This window comes from Prionailurus bengalensis, chromosome F2 (assembly GCF_016509475.1).
Source record: "Prionailurus bengalensis isolate Pbe53 chromosome F2, Fcat_Pben_1.1_paternal_pri, whole genome shotgun sequence".
Classification (NCBI taxonomy): domain Eukaryota; kingdom Metazoa; phylum Chordata; class Mammalia; order Carnivora; family Felidae; genus Prionailurus; species Prionailurus bengalensis.
In genome coordinates this window covers 26,477,944-26,496,029 of record NC_057353.1, presented here as the reverse complement: position 1 = coordinate 26,496,029, position 18,086 = coordinate 26,477,944, and the positions used below count along the sequence as shown (strand labels likewise).

Here is an 18,086-nt window from a genome sequence, read left to right as displayed (position 1 = left end):
TCTGTGGCACTCACCTCTCAACACAAATGTTTCAAGGTCCACTCTGGAAAATGGGAGCATGTAAGAGCCTGCATTGGGAATTCAATATGTCAGCCTGGAAGTGACAGCAGTCCTTTCTGTTCACAGCCCTTTGACCATAAACTTAGTCTTAGGAAGGAGAGAACATTTCTTGTAAGTACCAAGAAGAAGTGAGCAAGATATTAGTAAATGCTTGAAATGCCTATTAGATGATTTCAACTATATTATTTTATTTATTTTCAACTATTTTATTTTATATCTTTACATGGTCATTCTCATATTGATACTTTTATCATTTTGCTACTTGATCATTAAATGATCAATGATTATAACCTGTGAGAAAACTAGATTATTTTATCTTCTGCTTTCTGTCCCCTCCAAGTCTTATCTTTGTGATTTATATGATTTCTACATATTCAGAGTTTATAAATTCCTCACTGTCTTTCAAAATGCAAGGTCTAAGTTTAAATCCCACAACTTCTTCACAGACATATTTAATACTTATAATACATGACTTGGTATTACTATTTTGCTCTTCCAATATAGAAGTACAATTACAACACAATGAAACTGATTAGATTCTAATCCTATCGGGATTAGTTTTTTGACTTTATTGTCACTCTCAGTCTTATTTCCATAATCATATTGTAATCTCTTCATGGTGGGAAGAGAAGTGACATATTTTTCTATAGCATTTAAGAAATAGTGAGGCACAAAAAGTTATTTTCCAGAATTTTTCTTTTTTTAAATTAACAACATGTTCCATTCTGCATTTCCTTTCAGAAGGAATTCCTGAATTTCTGGAGCATTATAGAGTAAATGTGTCAGAATAATAAGTGGAACTGTTTCACAGATATGGTAAATGAAGGAGAATATGATTTCAAATTTAATTAAAATTTATCTTACTATCACTATATAGAATTGAAATGAGAATTGGAATGCAAAATAATACATCTTAAATTAATTCTTACTAAATTTTACTTTCTTTTTACTTTGACTTTTCAAGCATACTATTCGAGTTGAAAACTTGTTGAAATAAATACATAGGATTAAATGGTAGGAACATGTTAAATTGGATCAGAACAATACGGCATAAGTCACATGATAGGAAAATTTTCCTTACTAAGAGAATAGAGAGAAAAAAGTTATTCTAGGGATCCCATTAACTATTCACATTATATATCTTCATTATATAGGTATTGTGTCTGCATATATGCATATGTATATGTATAAGCACAAATATAAAGAAAGAGATTCTAAAAGTAAATGAGACATATCCATTCAAGTTAGTATTTTAAAAATATTAAATGTTGCTTATGTACATTATTAGACTTTCAAATTTAATACACAGAGTTGTAATTTCCAATATTATACTATCAGGCAGCATAAATTTACTAAAAATATTTACATATCAAGTACCAAACATATAAACAGAATACAAAGGACATTAAAATTTATTCAACAATGTCCAATGAAACTTTGGAAGTTAAAAATAAAATTTATGCTATTGTAATAATGACCCTGGAAAGTTTAGAAATGCTTACAAATGCTAATAATACTAACAAATATTGCTTATATTACTACAACACAATCTACAAAGTTACCTATAAAAATACGATTTCAAAGCCTTATACTGCCATTTATTTCAGTGATGAATAAAATTTTTTCATAAGTAAATGAGAGATCATCATAGGGCTTAAGTTTTATATATATATATATATATATATATATATATATTTAATGTTTATTTATTTTTGAGAGAGAGAAACAGAGCATGAGCAGGGGTGGGACAGAGAGAGAGAAGGGAAACACAGAATCTGAAGCAGGCTCCAGGCTCTGAGCTGTCAGCACAGAGCCCAGTGCAGAGCTTGAACCCATGAACCACATGATCATGACCTGAGTTGAAGTTGGACACTTAACCGACTGAGTGACCCAGGCACCCAAATAGGGCTTAAGTTTTAATAAAACTTTTATTGAAAACTTATATAAAGAGAACAGGATCTATTTTATCAGTGAACAAAGTGATTTTGACAAAATTTTAGAAGCTGAAAGGAGCATCACAGTCAATTCCATAGATGGGATTTAAAACATATTAGACACAGTCAAAGAAAATATTTGTGGACTAGAAAATAATGGACAGAAGCACAGAGGGGCAAAATGATGGAAAATAGGTGAAAAAATAAGCTAGAGTCCCAGTGAAAATGTCTAACATACATGTATTTGGAATCTTAGAATGAAAAAAGATACAGAAAAGACAGAAACTTTATGGAAATAAATAATGTCTAGAAACTTGCAACACTGTTTATGATGCCAACCTAGATGGATAAGAATCTCTATAATATTAAAATAGGATAAATAAATATAACTTTAACATATTCAAAATTCTTTTCTTACATTACACACAAAAATAAATTCAGAATGGATAAAGACCTAAATGTGAGACAGGAAGCCATCGAAATCCTTGAGGAGAACACAGGCAGTAACTACTTTGACCTCCGTCATATCAATTCCTTAGTAGACACACCTCTAGTAAGATGTGAAAAGGGAAAAAAAAGGCAAGGGAAACAAAAGCAAAAATGAACTATTGAGACTCCATCAAGATAACTTCTGCACAGTGAAAGGGTGAATCAACAAAACTAAAAGGCAGCCTACAGAATGGGAGAAGGTATTTGCAAATGGAATATCTGATAAAGGGTTAGTATCCCAAATCAATAAAGAACTTCTCAAACTCAACACCAAAAAGCAAATAATCCAGTTAATTTCTGGGCAGAAGACATGAATAGATACTTTTCCAAAGAAGACATCTAGGTAGCCAACAGATACATGAAAAGACGCTTAACATCACTCATTGTCAGGGAAACACAAATCAAAACCACGATGAGATACTATTTCACACCTGTCAGAATAGCTAAAATTAACAACACAGGAGACAACAGATGTTGGCCAGGATGCAGAGAAAGGGAGCCCTCTTACACTGTTGGTAGGAATGCAAACTAGTTTAGCTACTCTGAAAAACAGTATGGTGGTTCCTGAAACAGTTAAAAATAGAACCACCTTACAATCCAGCAATTGCACTACTAAGTATTTGCCCAAAGAATACGAAAATACTGATTTGAAGGAATACATGCACCCTGATGTTTATAGCAGCATTATTAATGATAGCCAAATTATAGAAAGAGCACAAATGTCCCTCGACTAATGAATGGATAAAGAAGTTTGGGTATATACATATACAATGGTATATTACTCAGCCACCAAAAAGAATGAAATTTTGCCATCTGTAATGACATGGATGGAGCTAGAATGTGTTATGGTAAGCAAAATAAGTCAGTCAGAGAAAGAGAAAAACCATATGATTTCACTCATATGCAGAATTTAAGAAACAAAACAGATGGACATAGGGGGTGAAAAAAAAGAAAGGCAAACCATAAAGCTGACTCTTAACTATAGAGAACAAACTGAGGGGTGCTAGAGGGCAGATGGTTGGGAGATGGGTTAAGTAGGTAATTAGTATTAAGAAGGGCACTTGTGATGAGTACTGGGTGTTATATACAAGTGATGAATCACTAAATTCTACTCCTGAAACCAATATTACATTATATGTTAACTAACTAGAATTTAAATTAAAATTTGAAAAAAATTCTATAAATATAGCAAATAGAAAATGTTAAAACAACTAAAAGAATTAAAAAAAGCATTAACTTTAAAGAAAAATAAGAATAAATGTTGATATGTTAACAAAATTGATAAAAGACCAACGACCTGTGGAATAAAACATCAGTAAAGTTTTCCCCCATTTTCCTCACTATGAATCAGCTTTCTATAATGTCTAAAATGTAAACTCATAAACTTGCACTGATTGGCCCTTCAATTAAGCACATTTTGTTACTTAATTAAATTTAGGACCATGATTCAGACATTGTCACAATAGCAATTTTTGAAACTATTTTTATTCTCTTTAATTTCAGATATCGTCTTTGGTTCATAGACCAAATATGACGTTTCTCATATTCTAAAGTAGAAACCCACATAATTAAACTACCTTGTAAGTTGACATTTTAAATTATACACAGTATTGTATCTTCTCTGTACTATTGTTTTAACCCTTCTTCTCTTGGAAAGAGTTAAGTGTTCTTTCATTTAGGTATCCATCTAGTATAGTACAGGTTTTATGTTTTAATGTTGATTTCCTTATTCTGAAACTTTTTAATCACGCTTTTTCTAATAATCTGGAAGCTCTTTGAGAACACAAATATTTCTTCATCTGTTCATCATCTAACAAAATGCCCCATACAGAGTAAGTGTTCAATAAATGTATTATTTATAAACAAATGAATAAAGAAGTGTTAATCCAAGGGCCCCTGGGTGGCTCAGTCGGTTGAGCATCTGACTTCTGCTCAGGTCATGATCTTGCATGTGATTTGTGGGTTCAAGTCCTTAGTTGGGCTCTGTGCTGAGAGCTCAGAGCCTGGAAACTGCTTCAGATTCTGTGTCTCCCTCTCTCTCTGCCCCTCCCACATTCACGTTGTTTCTCTCTCTCTCTCTCAAAACTAAATAAACATTTAAAAAAAATTTTAAAAAGAAATGTTGATACAATCACTATTTATTTTACACTTTTTTAAGATTCAAATGCTTGTGACCAATTCCCAATCTGTATGCAGTGAGAGATTCAATCTTCTTCCCAATATATCTGACCAAGATTCCATGGGAGGGAATGCTTTTCATTATGGAGCAGATCAAAGTTCATCTAATAAAGTAATACATGGAGAATGTCATGTGAAATGAGTAAATAAAAGGACATGAATATTCTGAAGGAGAAATTCCATCATCTTTTCATAAACTGCTGCTGATATATTGTAACATTGTGAGGACCAAAACTATATATCAATTTAGAAAGAAAAGACATTAGTAGTAGGCCTGGTCTCACTTTTAAGCAAAGCAATTAAAAAGCAAGCTTCCCAATTTGATGATTTGCCAACCCTCATTATTCTGTTCATCCAGAATGTCCCCACCTCCTACATAATGCATCACGGAGAAAGTTACTTAAATGAGAATACAATGAAAAACAAAATTTATTAAAACTAAAATCTCAGCATCTAATACCAAGATCCCTTCCTAAAAGTTTGAGAACACAGGAAACTAAGGGAATTATCATAAGCACCACAGTAACTGCCACTTACATACATGACAGTTTTATTTTTGGCCTTAGCCTTGTTGTGTCATTGACTCGCAGAGGCTTTCTGCAGCAACCATTAGGGCTGATGTCAGGGGTAATGGCCTCTTGTAGCAATGGCTTTCTTAGCAGCAGCACCAATCAAATGATCCCCAGTGTCTCCTGATTTTTCCAACAGTTCTTGGATGTCTGATCCACAAGAAGGCTCAGGGTCAGACACAAATAGCCATGTAAACAGAGCACTTATGGGAGCTTCTCAGAGGAAAGTTCAAGTGCAGGTTTATACAGCTGGACAGCTCTTTTGAGGAACTTAGAGTTCCATGAGAAAATTAAACTCTAAGGTACTATACTGTCACAATTCTACCCCTCTGCCACTTTCTTCTGTACTATGGGGGTAGGAAATATTTATCTGTTTTTCTCTTCTCTTCTTTCTCTTGTCTTCTCTTGCTTCTTTTCTTTTCTTTTCTTTTCTTTTTTTTTCTTTTCTTTTCTTTTCTTTCCTTTCCTTTCCTTTCCTTTCCTTTCCTTTCCTTTCCTTTTCTTTTCTTTTCTTTTCTTTCTTTCTTTTCTTTTCTTTTCTGGGGGCAGGCTTACAGTAAGCATAGATGCTTCATGCCTTTAGTATCCGAGGTAGTATGATCTTTGTATCATAATCGTGTGACCTAGGACCTCCCAAGCAAAAGAAGGTAATGATATTTCACCTGAAAAAAACTGTCATGAGGGGCACCTGGGTGGCTCAGTTGCTTAAGCATCTTATTTCAGCTCAGGTCATGATCTCGTGGTCTGTGATTTTGAGCCCCTCGTCAGGCTCTGTGCTGACAGCTCAGAGCCTGGAGCTTCCTTCAGATTCTGTGTGTGTGTGTGTGTGTGTGTGTGTGTGTGTGTCTCCCTGTGTCCCTCCCCCATTTTTGCTCTCTCTCTCTCAAAAGTAAGTAAACATTTAAAACATTTTTTAATTGTCATGAAAATAAAATAAAGCAACTCATTCAAGTGCTGAAAATATTTCCCACAAATAGCAAGCCCTCCATAAATATCACCTATCATTTAAAAAAAACCCAAAAGATCAATAAAAATTCAGAAGTAAATGAAAGTTTTTTTATCAACATATTTTTTTCTATTAGAGAAAATATACAAAAAAACCCAAAAAACAACAAAAAAACCTCCCAACACCCGAGTCTTAAACATTTAAAAAATACAGAATATGATGAGTATATCACGATTACTTGAAAATATGTGGTATTCTAAAATTAAGAAATGTATGAATAAATTAAAACAATGTTTGTCAAAAGATGATCTTAGATGGCAAAATATGGCACCTGACACACAAAGATTAGGGGTTAAACAGATAGTTGAATATTTTTAAGAGCTAAATAAATAAAATTAACCCTCTTTTATAAGGGCCTACAATTCAAAGGGAAACAAGTATAGTTTTTAAAATGTGAGTACTAATTTATGAATTTGAGTAATTCTCTTTTTAGGTGTTTTGTTTTGTTTTGTTTTGTTTTGTTTTGTTTTAATGCAGCCCCAAAGGAATAAGAAGAGACTTTAGGAGAGGGCCCCATCACAAAGCTCTGAAGGCCTCACTTCTTCATCTGGACACAAACATGGCACTGACAGACCAAGACAAACAGTGGCCCCTCTCAAGGAGGGCACTAAGCATCCCCTGTGGCCAGTGGTTGCCTGGTTTAGGGCCCCAACTCATAGACATGGCTGGCGGTCACAGCTCAGCTCTTGCCCCCAACCAGTGCTAAGTAGCCATCTTCAGGCAGACCTCAGGAGGCTGGCAGAGGGTCCCCACCACTCCTACTCATCCCAAAAGGATTGTGAATGTGAGACACTTCCTCCTTGTAATTTCTCAAACCAGTGTCCCCTAGTCAGCCTTTGGACTATGATTGTTGTGGATTTGCTTGAAGCGTTTATAAGATTACCCATTCTTGGGGCACCTAGGTAGCTTAGTCAGTTAAGTGCCTGACTTGGGCTCAGGTCATGATTTTGTGGTCCGTGGGTTCGAGCCCCAAGTCAGGCTCTGTGCTAACAGCTCAGAGCCTGGAGCCTGCTTTGGATTCTGTGTCTCCTCTCTCTCTGCCCCTCCCCCACTCACATTCTGTCTCTGTCTCTCAAAAATAAATAAATGCTAAATAAATAAAGGAAGCCTTTCTTCCATCTACCCTATATTTCTTAAAAAAAAAAATTAAAAAAAGATTGCCCATTCTTTCACGCATACACAGAAAAGAAACATCTCCTAATCTCCAGCTCACCCCTTGAAGAGTAGTTCAAAACTAATCAGCTGGTCTGAGAATGATTGATAATGGACTAGTTGGGACAGGATAGCCACTCCATTCTCATTTATGAAGAGACTATCATGTCTAAGTTTGCAAAAATAGGACATGATAGAGCCTAGATGCAAAGGAGACCATTCAGGTAGATAGTCTTTGCTATTAGATTTTATACTGTTTTGCTTCTCTCAGGAGGTGAGGCCTAACCATGCTGTCATAAAATATTAAAGGGATGGTAGAAACAAAATGATTTATAAACAAAAAGCTATAGAGGTTTCCATTCTAAGGGAGAACAGTATCTATAAATAAAAATTTATAGAAGTCTAATTATAAAATAGTGTTTTTTAGATCTTCCTTTTAGGGATGAATTATTTCAATTTCAACATAGGAATTCTTTTCTACTCCATTGATAATCTGCTTCTATTTCTTATATTTACTTAAAATATATGATCACTTATGCAATATTATCAAATAAGTTTCTGATCAATATTTGTGATTATAGGCTACTTATCTCTTGACCTTCATAAAGTATGTTATCTATATCATGTCATATAAATTTGGGATCCTGATTTAGTTCATAATTAGTGGACAACTGTCAACTGAATGTGTTCAACCTGACAAATATGGTCAGCCAGCACTGAGACTGGCTCAATATGTCACATCATCCGGGTTAATATTCTGAGGAAAAATGGTGAATTTACCTATATTGAACAGTTATCATATGTCTGGATCTCTGCTTTTACATAATTTATCTCCCATTTCTGAAATATTTTGCAGAAATGTTGACAACAAAATCTTAAAATGAGAATTACGTTTCCCCATTCTTCAGGATTCTCAGTGCAAAATTTTGGGTTATTGTTATTGTTCCAGAGTGACTTTGGAGACTATGTGTTTCATCCCATAAGATGAAATGAACCTGTATCTACAAGTCTCTGTCTCTGGAGGAAAGCCCTAGGCCAGGAACACATGTATCTGACTCTCCATGAGAGAAAAATACTTAGGTGATAATAAGCTACTGAAGTTTTAGGGTTTGTTTATTGCCCCATTTCACAATATCAAATATTTTTATTGAGATATACTTGATATATAACACATTAGTTTTAGTTTTAGATGTATAACACAATGATTTGATAGTTGTACATATTGTGAAATTATCACCACAATGTCTTGTTAAAATTCATTATTACATAGCCTTAATGCTTTTTTCTTATGATGACAACTTTTAAGATCTATTTCTCTTAGCAACGTTCAAATATACAGCACAGTATTATTAACTATAGTCACCATGCTGTACATGACATCCACAGGCCTTACTGATTTTATAACTGGAAAGTTATACTTTTTGACTCCCTTCTCTCATTTTGCCTGCCTCCCACACTCTGCCTCTGGCAACCACGAATCTGTTCTCTATATCTATGATTTTCTTTCTAATTTGTTTTGTTTTGTTTTGTTTTCTTAGGTTACACATATATGCGAGATTGTATGGTATTTGTCTTTCTTTGTCTTAGTTATTTCACTTGGCATAATGCCCTCACATTTCATCTATATTGTCCCAAATGACAAGATTTCTTTCTTTATTATGGGTGAATATATATTATACACCTCACGTTTTCTTTATCCATTCATCCATCAGTGAACATTTAGGTTGCTTTCAAATCTTGGCTATTGTAAATAATGTTGAAATGAACCTGGGTGCATATATCTTTTTGAGTTAGTGTTTTCATTTCCTTTGGATAAAAAACCAGAAGCAGAATTGCTGGATCATATAATATTTCTATTTTTAAATTTCTTGAGGAACCTCCATTCTGTTTTTCATAGTGACTGCACCAATTTACATTCTTATCAACAGCACACAAGGATTCCCTTTTCTCTACATTCTCACTAACACTTGTTGTTTCTTGTCTTTGGGTTATTAGCCATCCTAACAAGTGTGACATAGTATTTCATTGTGCTTTTGATTTACATTTCCCTGATGATTAGTGAAGTTGAGTACCTTCTCCTGTATCTGTTAGCTGTCTGTATGTCTTCTTTGGAAAAATGTCTATTCAGATTCTCTGCCCATTTTTTAAACAGAGTTTTTAGGGTTTTTTTCTTTTTTTGCTATTGAGTTGAGTGGGTTCTTTATATATTTTGAATATTAATCTCTTATCAGATAGATGATTTGTAAAAATTTTCTTCCATTCATTAGGTTGCCTTTTATTTTGTTGATTTCCTTTGCCATGCAGAATCCTTTCAGTTTGGTACACTTCCACTTGTTTATTTTTGCTTGTGTAGTCTTCTTTTGGTATCGAATCTAAAAAATCATTGCTAAGACTGATTTCAAGGAGCTTACCATCTATGTTTCCTTGTAGAAGTTTTATGGTTTTAGGTCTTTGTTCAAGTCTTTAATCCATTTACAGGTAATTTTGTCCATAATATAAGATAGTAATCCCATTTCATTGTTTTGCATATGGCTGTTGAGTTTTCCCAGCACCATTTGTTGAAGAGACTTTCCTTTCACCATTGTGTGTTCTTGGCTCCTTTGCTATAAATTAATTGACCATACATGAGTGGGTTTATCTCTTGGCTTTCTATTCTTTTCCATTGATCTCTGTGTCTGTTTTTATTCCAACACCATACTGTTTTGATCACTTAGTGTAGTTTGAAATCAAGAGGTGTGATGCCTTCAGTTTCTCAAGATTGCTATGGCTTTTGGGGTCTTTTGTGGTCCATACAATTTTTAGGATTATTGTTCTATTTCTATGAAAGAAATGCCCTTAGAATTCTGGGACAGGTTGTAATGAACCTGTAGATCGCTTTGAGTAGTACAGATGTACAGTAGTACATTTTAATAATATTAATTCCTCTAATCCACTAGCATAGAACATCTTTCCATTGATTTGTATCTTCTTCATTGTCTTCCATCAGTGTCTCAGAGTTTTCAGTGTATAGGTCTTTTGCCTCCTTTGGTTAAGCTTATTCCTAGGTCTTTTATACTTTACAATATAATTGTAAACAGAATTGTTTTTTTAATTCCTTTTTCTGATAATCCATTATTAGTATATAGAAGCATAACATATTTTTATATTGATTTTGCATCCTTCAACTTTACTGAGTTTGTCTATTAGTTCTAACAGTTTTATTAGTTATATGGTGGAATCTTTAGGGTTTCATATATGTAATATCATGTCATCCTCAAATAGTGACAGTTTTACTTTTTCTTTTCTGAGTTGTATAAAATATTTATTTTTCTTGCCTAAACTGCTTGACTTGCAACTCAGATCTGGCCTTGGTGTCTCCACCATGTTGGACCCAAGGTCTGACCATCTGCTGCAGAGCCAATGCCATCCCAGGCCCTACAAGGAATGTGTTCCTCATGGCCCCCTCCATGGGGGGAATCTGAGGAAGTGAGTGAGCTTGTGGGAAATACAGGCTTCTCGTCAGACCAGATTCAGCTGCTTAAGTGAAGGTTTAAGCAGCTAAGTGGAGACTAGCCCACAATTCGTAAGCAGGACTTCAACAAAGTCCCTGCCCTGGAGCTCAATCAGATGTGACCCAAAATCCACCATGTCTCCTTTGACAGCAGGAACCTTGGCAAAGGGACCATCTGCCTGGCCCAAAAGACCAACATTGAGCACTTCCTGACCCATCGTGTCCTACTTCTGACCCATCCACACCACCATGGAGCCAGAAAGAAAAGGTGAGGTTTCTGTTCCACACGTAGGACTCAGTCAGCAAAATTCACATCACCCAGGAAGAATATGAAAACGTGGGCAAAGAAGTCTTGAGCAATTGCCACAAGGAAAAGGACTCTGCTCACTCCATTACAGACGGGGCATGATGGAGGTGGCTCGCACCTGCATGAGGCAGATGGAGGTGGATCAAGAGTATGAGGGAGTCACTTTCAATGACTTCCTGAAGATCTGGCAGATGATAGACATCATGGACAAGATGCACATCAGCTTCATTAAGATGGACACCATTGCTCTTTGTCAATAACCCACCACCTCCCCAACAGAGAAACTGCACTTTGCCCTGGATGGCCTGGAGCAGCTGACACCTCATAGGCATCGTTTTGCTACAGCTCTGAGAGTTTTCTTGTTGATATGTTCTTGTTCTATTACATATTGGGTTTGCGTGTTGGAGATGGCCGGGAAGGGTTAGAGGGAGAAAGATCATTTTTCTTTTAGTTTAGAGGTTGCTGGCCCGTGATAAACCAAATTCACACCTAATAGGTTGGTCTGCATATTTTCCAGAGATTTTGGACTTTGAAAAGGATACCGTAACTGGATAAGATATTGAGGTTGACTCCCTGTGGGAGAGGCAAGCATTTTTAGTGCATGAGAAAAAAGTTGCAAATAGATATCTAAGAGAAGAAAAATATACACCATAGCAGAGCCTATTATTTGCCCCTAATATGTATGCTTTTTGTTCTATATTAATAGAAAAAAATTTTAATTGAGCACATGGCTTCCCATAGGGAGACTATATTTCTCAAGATTACCTGCAGCTAAGTGTGGTTATGTGTCTAACTTCTGTTCTATAGCCTGTGAGCAGAAGTTGTACAATTTCTAGTCAGTGCTCTTAACACAAATAACCATGTCTTTCTATTTTTTTTTTCTGTTGAGGGAGTGGGGATAAAATGACAAAAACTAGAATAATCATCTCAAACCAAAAGATGGAAGCTAGATATTGAGGGTGATTAGCAAAAAGGTAGATTAAGTCTGGGACCCCCATGACTTCATGGAGAAAACCCTTAACAATAGAGGAACTCTACATGAATAAACAAAGTAAAGTAATAAAATGAAATAAAATAGTAGGAAACTTTTATAACTCTTGTGAACTATGTTTAAACTCTTGTGAACTATGGCTATCTGTTTCAATATCAAAACCAACATCCTAACTAATGCCATCAGATCTGGGAGATTAAGTTGGTTTATTATTTGGCAGATAATTTATTTAAAAAATAGTATCTAGGCAAAGAAAAAAGTCTTCAAATGTATGGGAAGAAAAAAAATGTCCACAAAAGAAATACAATCAGTCTAACTTCAAAACCAGATCATTATGGGAATATATTCCCAACTTTTTCTTGTCCAAAGGATGCTTCAAAAATTTTAAAACCAGAAAATTTTTAGTGTGTGTATGTGAAAGAATAAAAATCATTCTCATTTGGGAAAGGACTAGAAAACGTATTACCCATACTGCTCTACAAATAGTTGTTTTTAGTATACTTATCGTATGTGTATATGAATTGCATCACCTCAAAATTTATATGTTGAAGTCGTAACCCCCAGGACCTGAGAATGTGGCCTTATTTGGAAATGAGATCATCACAGATGTAGCTAGTTAATACAAGGTCACACTAGAGGAGTGCAGATCCCTAATCTTATATGACTGTTGTCCTTATGAAAAAGGGAACTTTGGACACAAAAACACACACAGGGAAAATACCATGTGAAGATGAGGGCAGAGATTGAAGCAACACAGCAGAAACCAAAGAATGCCAGAGTGCCAGCAGATAACCAGAAGTTGGGAGAACTTCAGAACACATCTTTTCCAGATCTCAGAAGCAACCAACCTTGCCAGCACCTTGATCGCAAATTCCTAGCCTCCAGATGTATAAGACAATATATTTCTGTTGTTTAAGACACCCAGTCTGTGGTACTTTGTTACAACAGTCCTAGCAAACTAATACACTTACTCAATTGGCGTAGTAAAAAAAAATTAAGAACTAATGAATGGAAAATCCATCCAATAAAAGGACTATTTACAGATATTGAAACTAGTCAAATTTAGCACTAATCTCTAAAATGATTATTGGAAATATGGTTACCAAACAATGCAAATGTCAAAATGCTATCTCGAAAGAGAAGTAATAATGTAAGACAAAATATTCATGCCTGCATGTGACTGACAACTCAAATACCTTTACTAAGTCCAATTTCCTTTGAAATGTTTGCCCTTAACTCTGAAATCTTCCTCCATAAGTACCTAAACATAGAAATGTAAATATTTCTTTCATGAAACATGAGTGTATCAGTACACAAAACTGAAACAGCATTCACTCAGTAATAAAGCTCATGGTCACTGGAAATGCACTTTGATTTTTAAAAAACTGAGAAATTAATAAGTTGGACATGTGACCTTTATGATCTTTGGTTCTACTTCAGAACTTTAAATGTAAAGCCTTAAAATTTAAATGTTGTGCTTTGAAATTATTTTTAAAGGGTAATGTATAACTGAATGTACAAGCATTTTATTCAAACTTGATTTATACAGCAGATTTAACATTTATTCAACAAAGCTTTGCATCTAATAATGAGTACACTTGATGCTTTTAAAAGCTTCCTAAATACCATCAAATTTTTTAAAAGGTGTTGGAATTCAACCCCAGTATTTAGCTTATTCCATACTATGTGTTTCTCTACTAAAAATAGGCTTTATTTGAACTGACAAAAACAAAAACATTTTGTGAACTTTATACAAATATTTTATTTCATGTATGTATTTATTATAAAAACACGGTAGTTAAATTATTTCCTCTCACCTATTTATTTCTTTTTCATGAAGCAATTTATTTTTTTTTGTTCAGTTTGTGCTTCAACTCTGGGTTTTGTTTCTTTGATATTCTTTCAAATGTAAGTAGATTCTCCTGGTGGTCCCAAGTGACAGAGTAACTTATTTCTGCAGTAGCAATATTTTGTTATTCCAGTAAACTCATGCAGTAACCTGAAACTGTTCAACTGAGTCTGCTCTAAATAAAAGTTCTGCATAACTTTCAACTTTTTATAAGCCTAAAAGGTTTAGAATTTTTTTTCCTTTTGTAGTCCCTCAGGAATTCTAAAAACAAAAACTTAAAATCACTTTAAATAAAAACCTGGCAGGGTTTTCAAAATGTTGGTAAAGCAAAATTTTACAGTATAGTCCTTGCAAGTTTTGCTCAAGACCAGATGACAGCATAACAAATTAAAAAAAAAAAAAGAAACGAAATAAAGAAAGATTTTTGACTAATGAATCATCAGTGTCATTCCCAAAAGGATTGTATAACTTCAGTTAATAAAAGATTTACTTGTACTCATATGAATGTTCACTGTCTAAAGATTTGTTACTATACAAAGTAACATTTATTTGGGAACTTGGTGAAATAAACTGGCCACACCTTTGTTCCTATGGTGATCATTCTTATTTAATGAAAATAACAAGCAATGTTTTAAGAATCATTAAATTTTAAGTGTAAAAGCAGTGAAGTTACTGTGTACATGGAGGGAAGATTTCGTTTTTAGATGAAGTCTTCATTTTATAAAAGTGACTTTTTTTTCTTTTCTAAAAGAAATATTTTTTTTTCATATTAGCGTACAATAAGAGAAGTTGAATTTTCTGGAAGACTATCACTCCCATTATGAATTTTATTCTGTAGTTATGAACTGTTCTGTAGTTCCAAGAAGTACTTGTTTGAATTGCAAGGTTATTACCCTAATTTATAACTTTTTTTAGTTGACCGGGTCAATGATCATGGTTACTATCCCCTTTTTACTGAAATAAAATTGAGGGACAGGATATTCCTATTCTGGCTGTTAATTAGAATTAAATGATAATTTTCATATTTATATCACTTCATCCTCCTGTTTGTACTATTTGTTTTATTTTACTTATAATTAATTTTTTAATAACTTTAATTCAATTTATTCACTAAAGGCTAGATTTATGTTTCCCAGTATGAAATATCATTCAGATACTTCCAAAGACTTTAGAATCATTAATTATTTGATTTTAGATAAAAAAAAATTGTCTAGTTTGAAACTTATATTTCAATTCTTCTGTGCCTGTAAAAATTGTCAAATCAAATTCTCAAAATATGAATGATCCCAAAAGTTTTATTTTAAATACACAGAAAAATATGTGTATTATACAGAAATAGAAACTGGTAATGAGTAAGAGAAAAAGAAATGAATATGAGTGAATATATATTTTAAAATTTTTTCTAATAGGGCAAAACCACAGGAAATATTTTGCTATACAAGTTTCATTGTTTTTTCTTCCTGTGACAAAACAAAAACCTCCAAATTTCCTATTAGTTGACTATGTAGTTCATTGTACTTGTACAAAATAGAGGTAATTTTACACGTTCATGAATAATAACCCATTGTAAATTAAAATTCAATTGATTATGAATGTCTATGTTAATCTTATTTCAAATATTAAAAGATGTACATATATATATTTACAGATGAATATATATACTCAATCTTATATACTGTAATCCACTTTTTAGATTCTTGGGCATTCCCATGCAAATACCAGACCCAGATGAACTTAAATTAATGGAATTTCGGAAAATCAAACGTTTTTAAGATGAATTTTCTCCTGTACATTTTCACATCCTCAATAATTATTTACTCATATTGTTTTATAATCACGAACATTTTGCAAGAGAAGACTGTTATTAAGAATTCATCTGTTCTTAATTTACTCCTTATTTAAAGCTACAGCACAATGTTCTATTTGCAATATCAAGGCAATTGGTGTATGTAAAAAAGGACTGATATTAATTACAGAAAATTGTCATCAAATGGAAAAGAAAAATGAAGAGTCTTATGGAGGCTTAATCCTGATTACAGCTCAAAATTGCTCTCTCCATTAACACAATTGACACTCCCAACTAGCAAATTTTATGGAGGAACAAGTAACCAGATATTTTCCATGGAAGATCTTTTTCATTTTTATGTTTTTTCTTTCTTTTATTTCTGCCAGAATAGCAATTATTAACTTTTAAAGTCTGGTGTAAAATTTCATTTCAAAAGTATTAAGAGATAAAGCTTACCTAATTATTAACATTTTTCATTTTTTACTATGCATATGTTCAATGCTTGTAAAACAGCAGCTACAAAAATCCACTAACGCAAATATTTTAAATATAAATCTAACATGAAAAGATGGTATTACCCAATGTAAATAGTCACTAGATATACACATTTTAACCATGTGAATTGGATTAACTTCAAAGGAAACAGAATGACGTTTGGTAAATAATCACTTCCAGTGCATTAGTGCACTGGAACCTTTGCATTTCGGAAAGAGATAATTCATCCCACTTTGGTGAGCAATTTTCTCACTATAGAATTGAATTACCGTACAGTCAGATCCAGTACTCTATATTCGTGGGACACCTGGTTTGAGAAATTAAAAGTCTTTCAAAAACATTATTTTAGCTACCTTCACAACTTCAGATGCTTCACTGGTCACTCACTAGTCCATTCCATCATCTAGTCACCAATTCAGTAAGTTTATACTAACTTACCTCCCTGGGAAAAATAGGATATGAATTTTCACAAACTAAGTAGTAGAATGCAATCTTTGTACAGTATCATGCACTGTCAGCCCATCTATTTACCCTTATATCCTGAGCTCTCTGCAGGCCACAGATAAGAAAACACAGCTATCATATTGATGCTGAGGAATTAAAAAATTTTTTAATGGAATTAAAAATGGAATTAAAAATTTTTTTTTCATCAATAAGAAAGAGAAAAGTGCAATCATTTTAAAATAGTTTTGTGCTTTCTAAGAACATCAGGTAGTTAACTTTCTGTATTAAATATTTTGTTTCACCTTAAAACCTTTGAGATTCAATCTCTTTACTCAATAGCTTCAAGGTGTTCCACCTATAATTTCAATGTCACCATTTCCAGCTGAGAATATGATCAAGCATGAATCAAGAAGGCCTATGCTTAGAGAAAATGATATTTGTCAAGTACTAGTCTTTTTGACTAGTGCCTTTGTTCTATAAGGTTTTAGAGGGATGTGGGGGGGGGGGTTGATATGGTTTTTATTGATATATAACTAATATATCACAACTCATCCATTTTAAAAGTACAGTTCACTGAATTTCAATATATTTACAGAATTCTACAACTATACCACAATCTAATTTTAGGACATATATATCACCCTAAAAAGAAACTTTGTGCTCATTTACAGCCACATCCCATTACCACCGTCAACATTGGGAAACAAATAATCTCTATATCGTGTCTGTAGACTTGCCTTTTTTAGACATTTCACATGAATGGAATCATACAATATGTGCTTTTTCATGACTGACTTCTTTCACTCAGCATAGTGTTTATTAGGTTCACACATGTTATAACAGGTATTGGTACTTTATTCTTTTTTATTTGTGTCTATGGTTTTTACATGTTTTAAATACTTTTGTTACCAATAAAAATAGTTCTGTATAGAAATATGTGTACTTTTTTACCTCTTGGGTTACTTTCTGATGAAACTGTTGACCTAAGACAGATAAAACTTATATCTTCTCTTAACCTTCAAAAATAAACATATATAATATGATGAGGATAAAGAGAGGGAAATGTAAGTCAAGAAAAAGAATGTTAGAAAGCAGGTATTAGGGAGTAGTAGCTGCTTACTTTAAATTTCATTTTAAATAATTATTTTTATGAATGCCTTCCAAGATTAATTGTAGTGTAACAGCTGTTTAATGTGTATAAGCAAATTATCTTTTATGAACAAGTTGTTCTTTGTAACATCAGTAACAAAGTCTAATATCCTCTTCTTTATTTAAAAGTTGAGTGTCTTTAGCCCTTCACATAAAATAATCTAAAAAGATATATGGTATTCCCAGG

At 33.5% G+C, this 18,086-nt stretch overlaps 1 pseudogene; it reads left to right on the top strand.

The window, feature by feature from the left end:
- The first annotated feature begins 10,811 nt into the window (after positions 1–10,811).
- On the top strand, positions 10,812–11,445 carry LOC122495974 (annotated as a pseudogene).
- Positions 11,446–18,086: the final 6,641 nt, after the last annotated feature.